This window comes from Neopelma chrysocephalum, unplaced genomic scaffold, assembly GCF_003984885.1.
Source record: "Neopelma chrysocephalum unplaced genomic scaffold, ASM398488v2 Primary Assembly neopelma1_22b, whole genome shotgun sequence".
NCBI classification, from domain to species: Eukaryota; Metazoa; Chordata; class Aves; order Passeriformes; family Pipridae; genus Neopelma; species Neopelma chrysocephalum.
This window is the reverse complement of record NW_020897690.1, coordinates 11,535,214-11,558,131: the sequence shown is the minus strand read 5'-3', so window position 1 is coordinate 11,558,131 and position 22,918 is coordinate 11,535,214. Positions and strand designations below refer to the sequence as shown.

Genomic DNA, 22,918 nt, shown 5'->3' with positions numbered 1-22,918 from the left:
CAGGCTCTGCTCCTCCAGTGATCCAACAGTTCCCCCTGCCAACCATGATTAAAACTGCGCTAGAGGACAGAGAAGTATTCAGACTGTTGTTTTTTTTTTTAATGGGACTTTTGGGTACAGGACTATTGTCTAGTTGTTTTTTGTGTTCTGTTACTGTCTTTGCCAACATACATATATATTTTAATAAAGGGCTGTTATTTCTTCCTTTTTTCCCATACTTCCTCGATTTGAGCCTCTTAATTCTGGATTTACAGTTGCTGAGACAGAGGAGTTTGGTCTATCTCATAACTCATCCTCCTTAGCAAACATTCCAGTCTATTTAAACCGAGACAATTAGAAAAATAACAGAAATCTTTCTTAAACTTGTTTTGAAATGTTCAAGGGTTTTGTGCAACAGGAAGACCAGGCCCCAGGAATAAGACAGTCTCAGCAGCCTGTTCATCAGTACAGAAGATGGCCTCCACTCTCAAAATATTCAAGTCTTTTGGGTGGGACCGGGGTTTGTTTATACAGAAGATTACAGAACTCTATGGGGCCTTCATAGTTTGTCACTAACACCTAAACACTGGCTTAAAAATGAAGATGGATTGTGCTCAATTAACTATCACATGAATTCTTAAAAAAAAAGAGCAGCTGGAATACACCAATGTCCATAAACAGTTCTCCATTGTCTGAGTTCCATTTCCAAGATTTGCTGATGACACTGAGCTATTTTGGGTGTATTCCAGGGGAAATGGAAAAAAGATGGAAAAACAGACAAAACATCGTCAGATTAAATATATGCAGTTTGAACTCTTTCCAAATGGTACTAGGTACTGATTGGAGTACACCAATTCAGAAGAGACATCAGTGTATTTTAATAGAGAATTTAGTGACAATCTCTGGACAATCTGTCAGTAGCAAAAAAAAACAAACAAAAAATCTAAAAGGAAACAAAATGTTACAGAACAAGATAGAAAAGCTTTCAACTAGTATCTAGCTTATCATAAAAATTCTGGGTATTTTTTTGAGCAATATAGCTGAGGTAGAATTTGAAGGTACCACAGGATAAGTGTGTGAGTCCCTCAAGTTGTGCTGATTCAGATCACCTTTTTAAAAGGTCTGCTCCGGGAGCTATTAGATGTGGTTTTAAGCATTGACCATATAAAAGAATGGCCTTGTTTGGGGAGGCAGCTGTCAGCACACAACAGAAGATTTTTAAAGAAATCAAATTTTATGAGTAGCTGCAGCAAACTTTACACTCCCACCCAGAAAAACACAGAGGTGTAGTCCTGTCTATTTCAGAGCAAAGTAAAGGATCAATGCCACCTCAAAAGTTTCTGACACTAGGCTCTGTCAGACTCTGGAAGGTTCAATGGGCCCAGGATGCTGAGAGAAGAGATGTGAGAAAGGTACTTTTAGAGAAAAATTTACTTTGTCATCTCTCGCCCACAAAGGTAATGGCCATAGGGGAGGTTCACCCATCTGCTTGGTAAGTTCATAGTTCTTGGGTCATCAGAAATATGACAAAGGCTTACAGGGAGAAACCCTCTTCAGTATGGGTCCTATTTAACATCTGCATGAGTGACCAGGACAAGATGAATAACGTGTTCATGGCATTTACTGATGGTGATTAATTAGAAAATGAAGTAAAGAGCTAATAGGCAGCATAAGACAGTAAGAAAACTAAGTAATGGTGTGGTGAGGCATACACACAGTCAACACACACACATTTATATGTGTATGCACATCATCTTCCAAACATAGTGATAGAAATTATTTTCTGAATGACTGGTTTTATTGACATTGGACTCACTCTGTTGAACGGCTGCATGGAAACACTTTTCCATCAAATGCAACCATCTAACATCTTTTACTGCTGTGGACAACCCTGTTGATCCACTTTTTCACTTTCACAAAGGTGATTTCAGACCTTTCAGACAAATTTGCTTCTTCCTGTCTTCTGTTTTAGCTTTTGTATATCTGTGTTGTGAAAGCAGCATATGAAAGCATTTCAGGTAAATTCCAAATGAAAAGGGTAAAAGTACAAATGAGCATACTAAAACCTGTTTTTACCAGAGAAAACAAAAATTCAGTTATAAACATGTCCTGGAGATGACCTTGTGGTGAGAGGAGGAAGTGAAAGGGTGTGATTACTGCAGGTGAACAATACTTGCAGTGACAGTTGGAGGTTGTTCTCTTTGCCAGAAAAACACACCCAATGCTTTCAAGCCCTTTCCCTCTGACTGGATTCCAGATGGGGCTGCCCGCTGGATGTGAGAGCAGGGGAACGGCAGCCAAGGCATGAACACCTTCCCACCTGCTTGAAGCTGACTGGGTAGCTCTTTTCTTTGCAATTACTCTGTGACCTGTGAAAGAAAAGATTTTCATCTTTCAATTATGAACACTGGGAGTTGGAGCTGCTCGCAGTCCGCACAAGGTCAAACCACGGAATTATTGCTCTCTTTCCATTGTTTCCTTCCTCTGGAAATACAGCTCTGCCCCTTTTTACATACTGTTTGAAAAAAACCTTCCCTAACTCATGAGTCAGCATCCAGGCCTCCTTCAACAGGGTCGCTCTTGGTCATGGCACAGGTGTTGTGTTGTGCTGTGTTCTGCTGTGCTGCTGGACAGATGGAGCATTCCTGTCTGGTGCCAGGGGGCCCCCAGGCAGGCATGGGAGAGGGCTAGCAGCACCAGGCTGTCCTGACAGCACACATGAGAGGGTAATCAGGCATTGGAATGAGCTGCCCAGGGAGGTGGTGAATTTTCCATCCCTTAAGATAAGACTGGATGTGGCACTTAGTGCCACGGTCTAGCAACTACAGCGGTAATGGATCAAGGGTTGGACTTGATGATCTTGGAGGTCCCTTCCAACACAACTGATTCTATGATTCTATGATTCTATGGTTTTATGAGGGTGACATCTCATCTCCTAATGTGAACGAGGTGTGGTAGCATCCACAAGGTTTGAGCACCTCAGTAGGAGACCAAAGGAGAAATCATGTGTTGAGCATGTGAGACCTGAGAGACCTGGTCACCTAATTAAACACTGCCTGCAAGTCTTGCCCTCACAGCTATTTAACTGGATGCCCAACCCTGGCCTCTATGCAGCCTCTCTGCTCTCCAGCAATCCCGGGTTTGATTAGCACTACCAGGTATGCCTGCAGGTACACAAGGATGATGAGGTGTGGCAACAGGGTCACCTGCAAACAGCAGGAGAAGTATCATTGATCTAAGATGTGCATTGTCACTGACTGCACATTTTACACTCTAATATACTGTGCCAGGGAGGCCTCAGTAATATAAAAATGCCTCACAGATATGACTGGGGGCAGATTTTAGCTCTTGAATATGAAAGCTAACTGTGTTTAGGTTGGAGGTTTTTCCTTTTTCAGACACACCAATCTGCAGAGAAAAGGCTCTCCAGGGGAAACCAACAACCCTCACATATACACATAAATTCAGAATGGGTTGGACAAGATGCTTCCAAAGGTTTATTTTCTTTGAATCTCTTTGCTTATAAACCCAGCCATGTATTCTAAGTTAGCATTGCCCTGTGACAAGTCATGTCCCAGTTTACTTGGGGCAAACTAATCACTCTGTCCTGCTAGGGCTGGGGCAGAAGCTTCTAGTAGTAGTAGAAGCTACTGACCTCCTGCTTTCCCTGTTCCTCACTTGTGGGCTGCTCTCCTAAGTGCCCTCTCTGCAATACATCTCCCATGCGCCACAGGAAATGTAGGAGCAGATGTAACTCTGCAATAGCTGGGTGACAAAGCCAGCTATGTCGTACCCAGGGCAGCAGATCAGAAGGACTGTGAATAAAATGATACTGGTTTTGCTGGTGTGGCCTACCTGTAAGCCCAGAGTCCTATAGCATGCTGGGTGGCCTACAGCACATCCTTTCCTTCATCACAACTCTACTGTGTTTAAATGCAAAGAAGAGCCTGCAATTTCCCTGGCATCATTGCCAGAGAAAAACCTCTTGGCCTAATGAAGGTCATTCACACTTTTATTAAATGGCATGTAGAGCTTTGCATGAAAGCTGCCAATTTGACTATGAGAAGGAGACTATTTTCAAGGTGTCACAGCTCCAAGGAACAGAAAGACATCAGCATGGCACTCCCGTAACTCCTTAGGTGTTAAATCAAGCTTCTTTCAGAAGGCAGCATAAAAGCACAAACCACCCTCCATTAGCAAAAAACTTGGAGAGCATCTGTGTCTCTCTAATAGTGTCTGACTGTGGCAGGCAAACCCCTGAACCTTTGCTCGGGGAATAGGCATAATTGCAGGAGAGCCTTTGTGTGTATCTATATCCAAGGCTTGATCTTTCTGGCTGCCAGTGAGAGAACAGACATAAGGTGACTGAATGGATAAAAACCCTGGGGAAACTCCACCTCATCGAACAGGAGTCACAGCTTTCCATTCCTGCCCAGCTGCCTGCCCCTTACACCCCGTCAGATGCCCTGCCCGGAAGGCTGTCTGTCCAGGTTTCAGGCATCACTGCCCACTGGCCTCATTCCTTTACTATGGGTTAGCAAGCACACCTGCAGCAGAGTCGGGCACATCCCTCACCCTTTCCACCAGTGTTCACAGCACAGGACCTTATTGCAAGGCTGTGTTCATTGGCATGCTGGTGCACTGCTGTGGGAGAAACTGGGCAGCCTGCTGGAAGATAAAAGAAGGTGTTGCGTTTGAGTGAATAAATTTAAACCTAAGTGTTCAAGCCCAAGTCCAGTATAGCTCATTTATGATACAATGCCAAGATGTCTCAGAGGGATTCATGCTCCACTGTCCTCTGCCCACAGCAGTCTCTTCCAGTGCAGCCAGAGTTTGACTGTGGCAGCTGCATCATTGCAGAACATCCCTGAGCACAAATGGTTTGGTTTTGTCTTGCCACACTAATAACAGCCATCCAGGAACAGTATCTCCTGTGACCACTGAAAAAGCAGCAGGGATGTTTCTGAATAAAACCCCTGAAAGAGAAGTATTTCATGGCTAATTTGTCTGCTTTGGAATTTATAGGTCTTAACCACTGTTTGAATGCTGTATGGTCCCAAGCGATGCACAGAACCTCAGAATTGTGGTGATTCCCTACCTCTCATAGTTGTGACACGCCACATTTCCATCTTCCTTTCAGCAGGGATGCTTACAATCTATGCACCTCATTTACATTACTGCTCATCAGGCTATGAGGAGTTTAGTTAACTAAATATCAAATCCAGCTCTCGCAATTCTGCTTAACTAAAAGAAGTAAAACAGAATAAATTGAGGAAAAAGTAATTAGCTTAAGTTGTTCTGATATAAAACATTGGAAGCTGATCTGAGATCACATACTTGGGTTATTGTCCTAGTTAGAACAGCTGGGACCAGTTCATCACTGTATGGGTGTAACCCAAAACTGTGTATTCTATAGCCTTCCATGCCATTTCCCAGAAACTGTTATCAATAGACCATTTACACCATCTGCCCAGAGCAGGCCTGACTCCTCAGGCTATAAACTGGGTATTAGGAGGCCTGCGAGATAGGAGGATGCTCCTGTCCTCACATCCATTGCGGAACTCCTCGCCCTGAGGCAGGTACTGAGCATTCCTGCCTGAACCTGAGGATATATATAATCTTGGAGTCTTGGGACTTTTTTAACCACTTGTGGGATCCAGAGAAGGACTGTGACCACCACTCTCAACCAGACTGAGATCACCACTCTCGACCGGACTGCAACAGCACTCTCACCAACAGGTTTTCCCTCTCCTTTTACTTTGGACTCAGGGGGTCCAACGAACACCACTCTGTTCATGCCCCAGGTTGCTGGGTTATACATTTGGGTTGTGTGGGTTAAAATCAATTGTTTGTCTGTATAATCGTATTTATTGTATTATTTTATTAAATTGTTATTCTGACTTATAATCTCTCTTTTGAGTTGGGTTCATTCCCCCTGCCGGTTTACCTTTAAACTAGCACAGTTATTATACTGGTATTTAGAATATTGTGAATATTATATATTGGGTGCCCCAGTAAAACCCTTAATAGAAGAAGCTGTGACTGCTGCTTGTTTTTAGCTGTGCGGCATCTGACGTCTGAAGGTTCCTCCGCAGTTCACCTTGGACATGTTTGGGTAACTTTGAGATCCCAGAGTCCAGTGCAGCAGTTCCTACAAACAAGAGAGAGAAAACAAAAGTACATCGTACTTAGTACAGCACATGCCAGACAACCGCTGGCCAGACGAATAATTTTCCACAAGATCACGCGAAATGTTATTCTTTAGGGACTTGATGGAGCTCGTGCATATTAATAATGATCAAGAGCCTTGCTCGAGCTTCTAGAGCAAGCCACGGAGTCAGGATCCTGCTTATTTGCCTGACATTGCTTTTGAACTGGTTTTGGGCAAATCAGTCAGCATCCATCCCTGCCGCTCCATTGTTCTACAAAACAGATGGTGACTGTGCATTTCCCATGGCATTGGGAAACCGAAGGGATATTTTCAGGTCTTTCTAGGAGCAAAACTTAGATTTAAAAAAAAAAAAGGCATTATCTTTAAAGACTTACTAGTGGAGATTTTGTTCTAAGCAATGCAAAATATTTGATCAAACATAATATACCTCTGCAAATATTAGTGTAACCCAGCAAAGAGAGCATGAAATGAAACTGCTCATTTTTTTGAGATTCTGCCTTCTTGTGGAGCAAGAGACTCTGAAGACTGTTTAATTTCATTTTCCTCAAAATTAGAAGTATACTCAAATAAAGCCCAGGACACATGTATCTTTGTGTTTAAAATCTGTACAAGTTATATGCAAATGTGACACACGCAGACCCATGCTATTATTTGAGATGAGAGTCATAGAAAAATGAATATAACAGGGAGCTCAAGGAAAGTTAAATGAATTTTCATCAACCTCCTGTACTAATGATGTGACATACTGCCAGCAGGGCTTCACCCTGTTGCCTGAGAAAGCCCCCATGACCTGTCAGAGCAACAGGGAGCCCTGGCACAGCCCTGCCAGGTCTCAGTGCAAGCTCCTTGATCATGCTTGATGAAGGCAGCTTGCACATGAAGCGTGGGCTTCATCAGATGATCACTGAAACCAAATTTGCTCCTTGGAAAACATGCACACATTCCCACAGTCCCAGAAAACAGTGGGCTGCCAAAACAGATTGCCTCGGCTGACCTGGCCCAGCTTTTTCCTAGCAGAAAATAGATACTAAAGCTCTGTTACGCCAATTTGCCAACTTCTGCAAAGGTTAAGACCTCATGGTCTGTCCCCATCTAAATCATTGAAAGAGGTTATAACATAACTGCCCCCCCACAAACGCTCATAGGGTGAGCAGGCAAGATGGTTTTACCCACCAGTATTCCTGCAAAAGTTGACCACAGTGTCTGGCTAAATAGCCCCTGTGCGAGTTCCACAAGAAAGCAGTGAATCTGCTCAATGTTTTAACTCTGTTGTCTCAAGGCTTTTTATTGCTTCCTCAGGTATGAATCCTATAATGCTTACTGTTTTATGAGTCAGGAGGTGAGGTGCATCTGGCTGTAGGGAAATTGATAGGAGAAATGAATGGCTTTCCTTGAAGCATAGCTAAATGCCAGGCTTTTTATGCAAAGGTTCAGCCTGAAGTATGATACCTGCACTGCCCTTAAAGCATGGAGAAATCAGGCAGCAAAAAGCAATAAAATAGTTATATGGTTTGTCAGATAGCCTTAAAAAAAAAAAAAAAGAAAAAAGCTTAAAAGCACCTAGGTTTAGTCACAATTTTACCTCAAAACAAATGCGGCAACGTTCTTTTGCAGACAAGGTATTAACCTGAGCTTTAGGAGGCAGAATCTGTTGCAGACTTTCATAACACCCATGATTGATTTCCTCTCCCTAGAAATAACATTAGGCCATCCGGATGCTCCAGTTGAGCTCGGTGCTGTAAAGAGACTTATGAGGCCAGTTTCTGATGGGGATCCCAGAGTGCCTGGGGCACCAGCTTGTCTTTCTTGGTTCCTCTTCTGCTGCATGGAGCAGATTGGCAATTGGGCTGGGATCTGCCATGGTCCTTGCTGTGCCTTGTCACTGGTGGTATCACTAGGTGGCCCTGTTAGGTTGTCTATTTCTTCTAAGCAAGTTTTTAATCTTCAAAAAAATAATGTACTGTTAAGGATTGGGATATTTTTATCTTTTTAAAATTTTCTTTCTTTCTTTCTTTTTTTTTAATAAAAGACTAATTTTGAGAGAAATTACGGCTTGAAGCTGGGAGCTTGCTCTGAGGTTTATTTCCTGCATTTAGAGAGAAAATCTTCAAAACCACAACTCTGGGCTCATAAGAATGAATTTTCTTTGAGAAAAGGTTTCTTTGTATGCTGTTTGGGATGACCTTTGCACTAAAGCTAGTAAATGCATATAAATAAAAGAAGATGGGCTTTGAGCAGCTGATACTCCAGTCTGCTTCAATAGAAAGGTAAACCAGAAGTTTTCTACAGTTTGGCTCAGTATCAGGAAGAAAAGGAACATTTACATGGACCCCTGCATTTATCTGGGCCTGCAGTGCAGAAGGACAACATACCAGCTTTGTAATTCTATCATGTGTTACCTTTCCTCTTCCTCGAACAGGTTATTTGGGCTTCTCTGGAAGGCCATTGCAACATTCAGCTTTTCATCACAATCATTTCCCATTAAAAAAACCCAAGACTGTTTGTATAGTGAAGCTTGCAACCACCCATATAGCTGCAATTTGAAGGCAGCTTGGGAGTGAAAGAGTTTATAACTAGAAAAAAGTCCCACGATCATATCCCCCAGCATTGAGGAGCTGGACCAAGGCTCTGTGTTTTATTCCATGTGCAACTACTTGACTACTCAGTGTTGTGAATTTTAAGAAGAGCACTGAGCATCAGCACATGTGCTGAACTGCTTTTGGGTCTGCTGGGAGAAGGGAGACATAAAAGGTCAGAAAAGAAGAAACCATCTCCAAACTGGGAGAAACAGTGGGATCAGAGGACGTGCTGCATGGAAGTGAGTGATGCAAACTCCCAAAAGTTACTGATGAGTTATTTCCTGCAAGCAGCCACCTCTGCTACTAGAGTGGTTGGTGCTCCATCAGTAAAGGAAAACCCAAAGACCAGTTAGGCTCTTCAGCAGTAAGCTGACCTTCTCACCATCTAAACACTTGCTAATTGCTGTAATTAAAGATTGTGCATACTCCAGAAGACCAGCTGCCACAGTACAAGTCAAGGAGATGATAAAAACCAATGAGCAGAGAAAACCACGTGTCTCCAATTTATTCACAGAAATAAACAGAGCAAATCTTTGCCCCCAGCAAGGTGTCAAGGGGGAGGGGAATGGACAGAGAGCATATTTGTACAGTTGGCACAGTATAGCCAGAAAAATTATGCAGTTTAAAATGCTCACTGTTTTTACATGGAACAAAAAGGCAAGGAGTGAGTTTTCTCCATTTGTGTCAAGTCAGCAAATCCACCAGTGACATCTGCTAATGTTAATGGAGGGGAATCTGTCCTGGATACTGCAGAAATGCTGGTGATTGCTTTTTGGATGCTGAAATAGCTTCATCCTCAGTAACTGAACAAAGCCCAGGTTCTCAAAGCAAAACATTTCAGTTCTGAATATCCTGACTAACAAAAACATAAATGGTCTGGCTCAAGACCCACAACAAACCCCTCCAATTTTGTGAAGCCATTTGACTTCCACAGTGCTGGGAGCTGGGAGGCTCTTAGGAAGGCTCACGCCACATGTAAGATTAGGCAGCCTCTAGGATCCCTTCCTTTCCTGAGGACACAACTTCCAGTCAAGCGGAGCTTTGAGATGAGCCCATGACCACCTTTCTGGCCATTTGCAGGGCCTTCCAGGGGTTATTTTCTTGTTCTAGCCTTCCACTTGCATAAATTAAGTCATTAAGTCATTAAGTGTCAGAGACTGCAAAACAGCTGTAAAACTTGCTGTCTGAGCTGTCTGAGAATCCCCTTTGCTTACCTATTAGTCCAATGAAAATTTTGCAATTAGAAGTGGCAAGGAAATTTAACACAACAAGAGGCATTTACCACTTAGAAATTCTCATTATTACAGAGGATCAAGTGGTGTGTCCAGTTCCTATTCCAGTGACAGGGTTCCCTCCCAAGCACTATAGGAGCTGCAGTGGTCTTTAAAGCCAGCAGGTATGACTAGCTGTAAGCTGAGCTATACAGAAACATGTCACCTTTCAGCCACTCTTCTTAAAACTGAGAATGTGTCCCCTGTTAAGTGCCAAGATGCTACATGCAGCAGATATTGAAATTAAAGAATACTTAATGCAAGAAAACCTCCAAGTAAAGATGTTTTCTCTGCCTTCATGCCTTTCTCCAACAGTAGCACCTCTCATCCCAGGAATAAATTATCCACGTATTTCTAAGCACTGAAGCAAACACAAAGGCTTTTTACATGTCTCTCAGACTTGCCTTCTCCATACAACAGTTTTTTTCCAACTACAGCCAGCTTTCATCAGTATCTCTCACTCTTCTTGCTTGCAGGAGATGAGCTGGATACTGACTGCATGTTTTCACCTTAGTTGTTCTCAGGGCTGTGGGGGAGGAAAGCAAAAGAAAAAAATGAGTGTGAGTATCAAGAACCTGCCTTAGATAAAATATTCAAATCTTACAGTGAATAATACATGGGAATGGAAAACATTTTTCCAGTTACATGCAAGTCCAGTGCACCATAGCAGAGGATCATACCAGCTTGGCTACAGAGGACTGAAGGAGGCAAAAAATTTTGCACTTCTTCTGTTATTAACTAAATTCCCCTTCACTGGTTCAATGGCAGACACAGACACAGGCTACACACACAGACACACACACACATTCTTTATGCTTCTGCATAGGTGCTGTGCTCATATGCAGCAAAACAACAGGTAAACTTCTTTCAGAGATTTCAGAATGACCCCAGCTGGAGGTTGGGCTGCTCTGTGCTGCTGATTAGCAGGAACCATCCCCCAAATGATTAATACAGGTTTTCTTTGCAGCTGCCATGTCACCACCATTCTGCGTTCTTGTATGCACCCCCTCTCCACTTTCCTGGTGGCCATAGCAACATCCCCAACATTGCTCGGAGTGCCAGCTCTTCCCTTTCAAGCAGTCTCTGCTCTAGGAAACAATCCTCTTGAGTAGCAAACTTGTGAGCTCCACACTTAACAGCCATTTTAATCTGTGACCATTTCCCAACAGGCTTCCGACATTCACCAGGTGCCAGTGGCCCAGCATGACCCCTTGCCTTCCCCTGCCTGTGGCCACCCCTGATTGCTGCTGATCAGCTTTGCAGGAGTGTAACACTGTGGCTCACCAGCCTCAAAGCATGGGTGGCTTTACCTGCTGGCAACATTTCTTATGCACCCTCTCAGCAGCCTTTTCCGCCTTTCACAGAGGGGATGTCCCTGTCCTTGCTGTGGGGCTCAGCTCTGCCTCCTGCACTGGCCCACAGTGTTGTGTGTCTCCACTCTTTGGTCTTCTCTAACCAGAGGGTTGGCTGGACTAAACTCCAGCAATCCCCTTCGTAAGAGCTGCTGAATCAACCTGGGCACCCACTGTAGCTGGGAAAATGGCATCCCACTCCACTGGATGGGAAAATGCTTGTCTAAGTCATATTGTAACCTGGGTTGCCTGAGCATCCGTTTTATGTTGTATGGGTGCCACACTGCCATGGGAACTACCTGTCTCCCTGCTCTGACAAGTTGCAGATGTTTCCTTCAGTGTTATTCTAGTTTCAGGCACAAAGTACAGAGGCTGGAAAATAAAGACCCTAAGAGATTTTGTGAACCCCCCATTTGCTGCCTCAGAATACACATGCACCCCTGCTGTCTCAAGACACTGTACATCTAGAAACCAGAAAAAGGAAAGAGTGAAGGAGAGGGAACACAGAGGCCTTCCATTCCCTCTCACAGGCTCCAGGGAACCTCTCAACACTTGTACAAATGGAGGGACATGGGCCTGCACTGCTTGGCACTTAACTCAGGTAATGGCCATGCCAGGCGGAAACTGCTGCTCTGGATTGGCTCTCTTCATGGCATTTCTCTTTCAAATGGCTGTTTGCAGAAGTGTTCCAACAGGCTTAGCTTTTAATGCCCTTATTGCTGTTTAAAAAAACCACAGACTGTCTCTAAGGCTTTCATAAGCATACACACAGCTGGAAGGAAAAATTTTGTTTACTTTTTAAGCCCTTCACTGCTTAAAGATATAATTCCGTTATGCAAGGAGGTTACTTATTGCAGGCCAGCTTATTTCCAGACAGAACTAATCATCATTAGCCTTTCTGATTACTAAGAAAACAACTTGCATAAATATTGATAATAAATCTATGAACTTGCCTGGATTTATTTTAACTTTGCATATTACTGTCAGCTGCTATGAGATGCAAATACAATGGATTCACTTTCCAATTGCTTGTTGGAATATTGTACATATGCTACTTCAGTATCCCAGGCTCAGATATTGCATTCCTCCCCTGGTGTCTAACAAACAAGAATTTCAAGAGGGCAGCAAATGAATTTCTAGCCTGAGGGAAAACTTTTGATGAAAAAAGTCACATTGCTAATAGTTTTCATTGAAAATGAGATGAAAGTGGGGATGAAAAAAATAATACTGAGAGTGGTTTTAGCTCCAAGTGCCGCTGAGGGCTTGATAAGAGCTGTACCTTGGCATTTTCAAAACCAGTCTCTTTTGCACACTGAGGCTCCCACTCAGGTTCACACAAAGTGTTTCTCACTGGGTATAGGGATACTGCTCCCCATGGGCAATATCAGGCAAGAGAGCTTGTCTGGTAAAAGCTAAAATATAATTCAGGATGCATTATGATATCTGAGTTGACTAAAAATCATTATCTCTATTGGATGTATTCTTCTTCATAGTGAGAAGTTCTTTACTCCTGTAAATAGCTAGCACTCTCCACAAGAACTGTGAAAGTCCAATTTATCCAACAGAAATGTCGATGGAAATCATTTAGGTCAGCTTTCAGAATCCCACCTTGTACTTTGAAAACAGCAGACAAAATAGTTTTCTTTTTTTACAGGCCAGGTGGATTGGACAGCGAGCTGTTTTTAACGCACAGATCTGCAGCTGAGCTCATGGCTTCATCACCACAAGAGGGAAAAGATATTTGGTGCATTAAAAAATCACTGCATGCACTACCATGTTGCCCCCTTGAAAGAGAGGGATGGTGACTGAGGAAATTCATCTTTATTGTTCTTGGATTCATTATGAGTAATAAACTGATGTGCAAAAAAAAACCCCAACAACAAACCCCATATAAAATCCAAGCTGGCCCAAAGTGCCAAGAGATTTCAATGGAGTTCTGGGTGAGGCAGGATACAGATGAGGTAACCTGCTTCTCCAGCCTGCTAGTTACCTTGATCCATTTTCAAGGAAGGGGATAAAATGTCACAATGACATATTTTACTTGAGCTAATCAATGATGTGGGATGCAAAGCAAAAGAAAACAGACCTATGAATTCACAATAACATTCTTCTGAAACTTTTTGGGGTTTTATGCTTAGCTGTTGCTAAACAGAAGAGGTTAAATAACGAAAATGAAGGGGAACCACTTGCTTAGCTTCTCATCTCTGCTGGTCAGCCTTCAGAGCAGGCACAGCTACAAGCTAAATGCTCTGGTATGATCAAGACCAGACACAGCAGCTCCCTCATGCTTCTCTGCCAGCTGCATTGCCAGTGCTTACATCAGTCAACTGTTAGGCTTCTTCCTCTGTCCTCACCAAGCAGCAGCAGACGTGCTCCAGGAAGGACGAGAGTCTCCTCAGGAGTCTCCCACTGAGCTAGTGCTGTAGAAGCATTAGGGCTCAGGACAGCTGAAAGTCTCAGGAAGTGAGAAGGACATGTCAAGCCATTTACTCTGTTCCAAGGGCTAGAGGAGTGAACTAAGTTAGAGCTCTTGGTGTGGGGGGTTTTTTGTTTTGTTTTCTTGGTTTGTTTTTTGTTTCTTTGTTTGTTTTTAAATATGAACAGAGCTTAGGGCTATTTAGGGAGGATGACCTGTCCTTTCTATTTACCATAGCTATCTGCTTACCCTGACACCACTGTGCTTTCCCCCTGTCTCATTGCCATACACAGAGGCTTCTCCCATCCCTTTGTATCAGGCTCCCTCTATGCTCCATACCTTGTGTGCACTGAGAATGCAAAGAAAGCCACCAACTTTCCTGGGATTAATTGGACCACTAAATGAATGAACATGAAAATAAAAAGGTTTTTAGCAAAACTTACTGCTTTTATTTTTTAATTTATTTTAAAAATAAAAACACTCTGAGGAAAACTTTCCTTTAAAAAACAGACCAGTTGTAAAGGAACTGAAGTAATTGATCACAAAGCAACTAGAATACCAAAAGCTTGATAGGTGACACGTGACTAGACTATTATGAAACAAGTTTATAGCTGTTTAGGAAGGGCCAGCAAGCTTAAAACAGTATTTTGGTGTGTCGATGAATATTTTTTTAATATATACATATATTCTGGTTTTATTCTGACAGGGCACAGGATAAACTTAGAAGTCTCTACTTAGTAATGAAAATGAAAGAAGCAGCATGAGACACATGAGAGTTCCGCTACAGGTCATCTAACAAGCAGCACGGGTAAATAGTTTTCATTTATTTATTTTTATTTTTTTAAAATCTTTTTAAGGCAATAGCTGAGAACTCTGGTAGCCTTTTTCTTTCCAACTCAAAGCTATGAAACAGGCGAGAGATTCAAGAGCTTGTTGGGATACGATGGCAATGATTTTCTGCAAAGTAAAGGGAAGAGGGAGTTTTGGAGGATGGGTAGCTCTCTGACGAAACTGTATTAAAAGCACACACACACACGCTCTGCCAGTGCGGAGGAAGCATAGGAGGAGAGCAACTTGGCTCTGCTAGGAGCTATGAAACAGCCTGAAACTTGAGAAGAATAAGAAAAATAGGACATAGGGTAAGTTATTCAGCAAAAACACGACAGAAGAGCATGAATTTATAAGGGTAAAATCAAAGGCTCAAGACACAGAACAGGCCCAGAGAACAGCAATATTATCAGGAAAGTATGTAAATTAAAAAATTAGCAAGACAATAATGATCACTTCTCAGTGGGAAAGGGAGCAGCTAGCCCTGAGGATTAGAGCAATTCATGTTACTCTGCATGAATTCATTGAAAAGGACCTATCTAGGATGTGGATAGGCAGAAGTATAACATCTAGGAAAAGGGTAAAAGAGCTACTAGAAAAGAGCAGGCCATAGAGTAGTATGGTAAGGTAGAAAATGCCTAAAAGCTTGTTTAACTGGCTAGACCTGAGGAAAGGCACACAGGGCAAATTTGTCAAAGCCACCAAAAATTTTTTTTGAGCACTTGAAGAAAGAGGGGCACTGGATAATGGGAAAAGAGAAGAGCAAGATGATCATAACAAAATTACTGAAATGTCCAATGATTGCAATTCCTAGAAAAGCACTGGAACAAATTATCTAATTATATGTGACCATGCAGTAAGCAAGCAAGTTACAAGCAACCACCATCACCAACTCATTAAAAAAGACCATATCAAATCAATCTAGTTTTTAACTCACTGCCATAAAAGGATACAAAACCTGAGAGAGGCTTGAGGTTTCTTCGTTTTGTTTTGTGATCCCCCTCCCTATTGTTCTTGTTTTGATGTGTTTGTTTTGCTTTTTTTTTCTTCCACATCCAGCTACATTTTGAAAGGAAAAATAATTGGTCACTGAGGGAAACAGAATAACCTCAGGGGACTTTGGTAGTACAGGAGTTTAATAATGTGCCATGAAATTAGATATCTTTAAGTGTTTATTCATATATTTTTACAGTCACTGCTTTGTATGTCCCACTATCCAGATCACTAGAGCCGGCTCCCCACTGTGACATTAGAGCTGCAAAGTATTTCTTTAAACAGCAGAGTAAGAGTAAGGTTTACAAGGAACCCTGGGGTTCACAAACTCCAGATGAACATAAATATATGTTTCTGTGTGCACATGAAAGTGTACTGCAGTGGCAACCAAAGCTGTTTTAAAAATAATTATGTGCATTAGTCATGGGGTTGAGCAAGGAAAGCTTTTATAAAAGCAGAGTTGTCAGCCTCCATCCACACGTAGCAGAGTGCGGGGAGGTGCAGGCAGAGATCTAATCCAGTTGATAAATACCTTACACCACACAGCATGAAAAATTAAGCTGTGATCCATACAACATACATGAATTATCTTCTAATTTTATTAAATAGGAGCTCACAGTACAATATTACTGAGAAGTCAGTAAAGCTTGTGCTGCAATTCCCAAGAAGTCAGACCTTTGATGCACAAGTGAACAAGGGAATTCAGTGCCTACTGTTGGTACCACAAGTCTTCAAGGGACATCTGCAATTTGTTTCATAAAAAAAAAAAATAATTTTTGTGAGCTGTTGAACACAAATACTCTATCTCCTCGTCCAAGTTTTGCCAGATCATCCCCCATGGCATGGGGGTTGGAACCAATTAATCTTTAAGGTTCCTTCCAACCCAAACTGTTCTATGATTCTATGTAGATTAAAATCTCTTTAGCTAAAATTCCATATCCACCACAAATGAAACACTAAAAGAAAAAGCGTTTTTATCAAGATAGTTGTTATGACTACATAAAAACTTTTTAAACCCACATCCAACCAACCAACCTTTGATGCTCTTCATAAACTAAAATCAACAGCACAGATGAGTTGACTGGGATCTCATGAGACATATCCAAACTGCCACAAAACCCAACACAGGGCTACAAATCCAGTGGCCAGGAGAGGCCCACTACCAGTCACCAATGCCCTTGGGGTGACTTGCCAGCCATTGCCCTCAATGGCTCCTTTGTGCCTTCTTTTTAAAAACACCTCCATATGGTGGAGGTGTGCCCTGCAAGGACAGGGGCACAGCATGTCAGCATCTGGAGCAGGGACCAGGTGGTTGCTCTGCCAGGAGCTGGTGAGGACCTTCTCAGTGCTGCAGCTGCCTGAGGACAGACATGTAGGCCCAGGGAATTTCTGGTAAGAGGCAGGAGACTGAGAGACTCCAGGGATCCACAGGAGAAGGAACTTGGTGGGTGGCTATGGGTTTTTCACTCTGGGGAGAGGGGGAAATGGGCCAGCTTGCAGGCTGTGGTACCAGGCTGGGCAGGCAAGGTGTGAGTGGTAGGTGATCTGAAGAGAGGGTCTTGCTTGCAATAAGTGATGGAGAGATAACAGAAGAAGATGGGAACACCTGGAAGTTGTGGACTGTGGTCCAGAAATTCGGGTACTTGTAAGTTATCAAGACACAAAAAATCATTGGTTAAATTCCTCTCCTCTTACCCATCTTTATCAGGTTACCTAGGCACAATGTGCCAAGGGTAACGCATATCATCTAAATAAACCAAACAACTGACAACCACTGGCAACTGAAAAAACCCAACAAACTTCAGCTTTCTAATCATTCCAATCCCAATAAATAAGAGAAAAATAACCAACCTTTTCAACAAAACATATAAATTTTCCCCTTTTCCTTTAGCAACCTCCTACAACACATGCACATAACTGGTGGCTGCATTGCAGACACCATCTGTTCCAGCACAACAGCAACTCACCCACTTCTACCCACTCAGCATGACCAGAATTTTGCACTGCATGCTGCGTGTGCAGGGGAGGCACATGTGTTGTGAGTGATGGAGGAGAGCAAACTAGGATAAGAAAGGGACAATCACTGCTAGAGGGGGAGAAGAGTGCAGCTGAAATGAATCCTTCTCTTTGAGAGAACCCCAAGTGGGCCACACTCAAGAAGGGTGGGGAAAACTCATCCTGAGAGAAGCAAATGTTTCACTATCTTGTAAACTCCTTAGTCCTGGTGCGGCCACCCAAACCTAATGCTTCTTTGCCACGACCCACAGCCAGCAATGCAATCATTTTTAGTATGAAACTCCTCCAGTACAGTACTCCACAGAATATTTTTCCACAGATAGGGCATCCCATGAAACATGTGTAAATCATACTGATAATCAGCCTGGGAATTCTGGAATCAGCCCTGGCAAGGGCAGAGGACCACAACTTAGCTTACAAATTCACTTCCCAGCTTTGCTCCCTGGCTGCAAGTCTCTGCACCTATCCTCACCCACTTGGAGATAAATATAAATAACTGCATCTCACACTACTGTAAAACATTATCTTCTCCCGAATATCAGATATTGCTGCTTTCCCCACCACCCCCAACAGGGAATACAAGAAAGCTACCAAGATCTTTTTTTGTATGAACTTTTTAAACAACTAGCACAATTCCATCAAGGTCCAATTTCTCTGAAGCAATAGGAACACAGTGAGAATGAGTTTCTGCCCAGGGTTTCAATTCTCTTTGCAGAAAGGGCTCTTCACTGCGGGCTTCCTCTCAAGCCATGTTACCAGTGCTGTACTCCCAATTTCTGTGAATTTCTGCTTTCTTGCTTATTATACTTGGATAATCCAGGCTCCATGCAATATCATTCCCTTTGCACTTGGATGCTTCGGTAACTCCATCAGTTCACGTGGCTCGATTCTGCTCTTCAAATACCTGCTGAAATTATTTGTGGCCTCATTTCTGTTAGTGAGCACTTATTAAAGAAAAGCACAGTTACTTTTTTCCATATTTAACCTGACTGGAAGGAGGATATCACACCTCTTTCCTTGCATACCATCACTGTGCGTGTATAAACTGTTTTGTCTCTCCTCTGAACTAACCTGAAACCCCATTGGAAGTGGGCTTGCATTTGATAATTATTTGCTCAGCACCAAGTACCTCAATTGTATCAAATTATAAACTTGAATAATAATAGGTTTGATTAGGGCAAAAAGCATGAAATGTAAATCAATCTGTTTGAATGTATGCTGAATGTAATCATTGCTACATGAAGTATTTATTTCCCTATTCTCTGCCATCTAAACTCCCTCAAATACCAGGAAATCACTTTTCTAAGTCATTACCTTTAAAAAAACAACAAAGTACGCAATCTACATTACCTTGTAACGACAAAAAAGTAAACAGTTTACACAGATGGCAATAAAGCAAGCCATATTCAGTGATAATTGAAGAAGTAAATTATGCATGTATTACAGGAATCTACAAAAGCAAAATCCTATGCATAGAAATAATGGAACCCAGGTTATATACAGATTTTCTCAATAGTTTGAATCAAGTTTTTACTTTAGTACGAAGATTACTTTAGCATGCTAAAAAAACCCACTCCTTATTTATACATTATTTATATTACTTGTGAGACCCCTGGTGGCCTAGTGGTTAGCATGCAGGACTCTCACTGCTACAACCCGGGTTCGATTCCTCGGTCTCCCGGGCAGATGGAACCCGTTAGCCCTGTGTGGCCATCCATCTATGAGAAGGTCACTCTAAACAAACCTACGTCCTGAGGACCTCACTGCCATTGTCCAAGCTTGCTTGGCCCCAGCAGATGAACCTTAGGATTAAAGGGTGGGCTCAGTTCAGTGCAGGCTGTGTCTCACCTAAAAAATCCATTGCGCAGACTGGAAAGGTAAAAGACCTTTCCCCAGATCTTCGTTCGCGAAGACTGGCCATTCAATTCAATTCATATTACTTGTATTGTCACCTTCATTTTAGACTCACCCCTTTTTAATAGTGTTTATGGTTGTTACATCAAACTGAATTTATGCATTTTTTGCCTTTTTTGGAACTACCTTTGTTATTCACCTATATATTTTGTTTTACTTATCTATATATATGCATGCATACACATCTAAATCTCTCTATATACACCTCCTTCCTACCGACTTGACAAGGATACAATATTTGAAAGTAATGTCATTTAATCAAATCTTTAAGACCCCTGTAAGAGCACTTGCCAAGATGGGGTTTCTTAGTTACACAACTGAGGAGCTTTAAACCAGGCCAGTTCTGAGCAGTAGGTGTAGAGGGTAAAGTTGAGTAACAGAGGTCAAACAGAAAAATAAAAGTACGACCTGCATCAGGCCATGAAAGAAGAGACAACTTTGTAAGAGTGAAGAAACCTTCCTACTCCAAAAGAGAGCTCAGACTGGCTCAGACTCCTGCCACCAGGACTGTTTTCCTTAGTAAAAATCCAAGGGGAATGGGGAGAGGGAAGAAGAGGAAGAAGTTCCTTGTAAATGGTTATCATCCTGACTTCTGCAGAAGATGTAGTAACACTTTGGTTCTCTAGGTTTTCTGCATAGCATCTAGGCTCTGTTCAGTTCTAACTTTCCTTGAGCTTGAAGTTCTACTTCTCCTCAGTTCCTGTTTTACTTACAAAAGTAGGGAAATTACTCACTGTATAAGGAAGAGTTCCTATAGAGGTGGCATATTCCCAGCTGGGTGCCTGAGACAGCTTGAGACACTTGCCCATGCCCTGACATCTCATTTGATACAGCAGGGCAGTTACTAAAGTAGCAGAAGTGCAATAGCTCAGTACATTTACTGCAAGCCATTCTCACAGAGGACAAAATTACATCCTTTATTCAAAATGCAAGTGTCCTCATCAATAGGATTTCTGAAGAACAATTAAAGCAAAGCAAGTAGATTTTCTTGTAACAGCATTTCTTAAACTAAAAACCAAAACCAAACCCCAGCAGTACAAAATAATATAGCCCTGACTCTTCCGAACAAAAAATTATACTTGCAGCCTGTTTGGATACATTGACAAGTATCTTCATAGACAAAAGGCATTTCAGTTTTCAGCTTGTAATCAGAAGGCTGGCATCACTATATCCTTTTAGGCTAAGTATTATATGTAAGCAAGTTGGTCCCATTTGAAATCAGTGAGCTTATGCTAACTTAGAATCTATAAAAATGAATGCAGAGCTAAAGAGCTACACTACATTTACGTGACATTTGTATGAACATGTACAAACAAAGTTACCCATGTCAGAGCTTAGGACCCACATACTCAAAAAGGACAAACCACTTTGAAAGAAGTAACATTCAGTATTTAAATGAGAATTTATCAAGTCTAAAAGCTCAGTGCATTTTTGCTGACACAGAAAGCTCTGAAGGACAAAGTTACACTTAAGCAGGACAAAACCCACTAGCAATCGGTATTGCTATTCCCACAGTACTCTGTGGGCTACATCAAAGTATACAGTGAGGTTTTTCTCACATCCTTCCATCTTGTTATTACCATCTGACACCCCAGTTCACACCATCACTTGTGCCAGTGCAACCTGACTCTCCTTGAGAAATTAACCCCTGGGCTTGAGAGGCAGAGCTAATGCTGAGGAAGCCTTTTCCTATCAGTGTCAAATAATTAATTTTTAAAATTGTAGTTGATGCATGGAAGAACTAAAAGGCTCCTGTTATTGATAATTGTGCATCTTTCGTGGATGGGTGCTAAAGTCAATGCAAGAGGAAAAGTAAATCAGAATACCTTTGCTTTAAAATACAGAGTGTTGCAGTTGTTCAAGCTCCCCAGTAGCAGTGCCAGAAGTCTGCATGTGAGTGCACAGAGGAGTCTGACCTTTTAGCATGTCCTGGTGAAATACTGATGTCTCTCATCCCTGGAGATGGACCTAGGAATCTGAACTGGCTTTGAACCCAGAGATCAGCAGCAGTGATCCCAGTCTCCCCAAACACCTTTCAGATAGTCTTACAGGGCTCTTTTTATGAATTGTGAACTTAGAATTTTGCCATTCAAATGAAGAAACAAGTTATGTTAGCAGATTGGGTTTTGCACATGCTACCTTTGAATATTTATCTTTTAGTACATGAAAACCAGTTTAATTACACTATACTAGGACTGAGAAAAAAAAGAATTTAATCCCAAATCAAGATAAAATCAGTCACTTGATCATTTTTATTATATTTGTTAAAATATTTTGAGTACTATAAGGAAGATAAGCTAAACTGAGTCACTGCTTGTAAATGCTTATATCATTGAATTATGGCATGAAAAAGCTATACATGGAAATAATACATATACTGGGAAATGACAGTGTGACATTTGTATTCCCAGTTGTTACAAATTCAAGCAAGACTGTTAAAAGTGAGGCTTTCTTGCCTGTGACTGCTCGTTAGGAGTTTTATGAATTATGTAAAGGCATTTCTTCCATACTGCTGGCTCCCTGATGGAGCACCTCATTCCTCTGTGGGTTTGCCTTGTACATAGGAGTGGAGCACCTTGGTGCTCTGCATTAAGTCCAAAATCATCCATAGCACTAGGCAAGTTAAAGCCATCATTCTCCCTCTAGCAATCAGCTGTGCAATCCTCCAAGAAGCTCTTCCGCACTCTATCTTGCATTCAAGCTGTGAAGATACCAGCATACCTTTCCATAAACTGTTTTGCATGGATTTCCAGCAAAACCTTCATCACTGTAGCTTTCTATGCACCCGTAAGAAATTCCAGCCCGCATGCATATCCCATGTCCAAGCTGTCCAGATAGTTGGTTTTGGCCTTGTACTTTCTTTCATCAAGATTTAATTGAATTAATAACTTCATCATGAAGAGTTATTGGCCTCAAGCTTAAAAAGACTAATCAGTAGGCAGAGTCATGCCTTGTAAACAGCAAAAAGTGCTTGCTAACAACCATCCCAGTTCTTAACCAAACGCCAAATATATTTTAAGGTCAATGCTCTATCCATCTGGTAGTGTTGGACTCAATGTGTTTTCTATTTTGAAACCTGTAAACTTGCATTTTAATAGGCATGTGAACGGAAATAATCCAAGAACAGCATTACTGGGCTCTGATTTGTTGTGAAAATATGATAACCACCACGGGTCAACAGAGAGTGTAGAAGATATGAGTACTCAGACATGCCTGGGGAGTACTGTGAAGACACACGAAATTCCAAAAGGAAGGACAGTCTGCAGGTTTTATGGATAGTAGCAAAAAAGAAAATATAGAGTCAAACAATTGGTTATCAGCCTTATGTGCATGAGTGCAAAGGTTTATTTGCATAATCGATCAAGACAATCCTCATCCTCTTTTATAAAACTTATTGC

General features: G+C 41.9%; 1 long non-coding RNA gene across 1 annotated transcript; it reads left to right on the top strand.

The window, feature by feature from the left end:
• Window positions 1-2,944: 2,944 nt before the first annotated feature.
• LOC113964894 lies at window positions 2,945-13,100 on the top strand. Its single transcript, XR_003533330.1, has 3 exons — window positions 2,945-3,137; window positions 10,478-10,561; window positions 13,008-13,100. It is a non-coding gene; the product is annotated as an uncharacterized LOC113964894 (long non-coding RNA).
• The last annotated feature ends 9,818 nt before the right edge of the window (window positions 13,101-22,918 follow it).